Consider the following 217-nt stretch of genomic DNA (forward strand, 5'->3'; position numbering starts at 1 on the left):
ATAATCCCCCCAGCCCCTCCGCCTGCCCTCTGGCAGGAGCAGCTCTAGCTGGCCTGGACCAGGGTGGAAAGATGGGGGCAGGCAAGGCCTGGAGCCAGCAGCGAGGCTCCAAAAGAAGCAGGAGGTAAAATCCCAGCGGCAAAGAAAGCGGGGCCAGCGGGGAGCAGGAGCGCATGGAGCAGCCTGGGGAGGATGGAGAGCACCGTCCTGGCGCTGC

This window comes from Cariama cristata, unplaced genomic scaffold (assembly GCF_000690535.1).
Source record: "Cariama cristata isolate BGI_N322 unplaced genomic scaffold, ASM69053v1 scaffold34785, whole genome shotgun sequence".
Taxonomy (NCBI): Eukaryota; Metazoa; Chordata; class Aves; order Cariamiformes; family Cariamidae; genus Cariama; species Cariama cristata.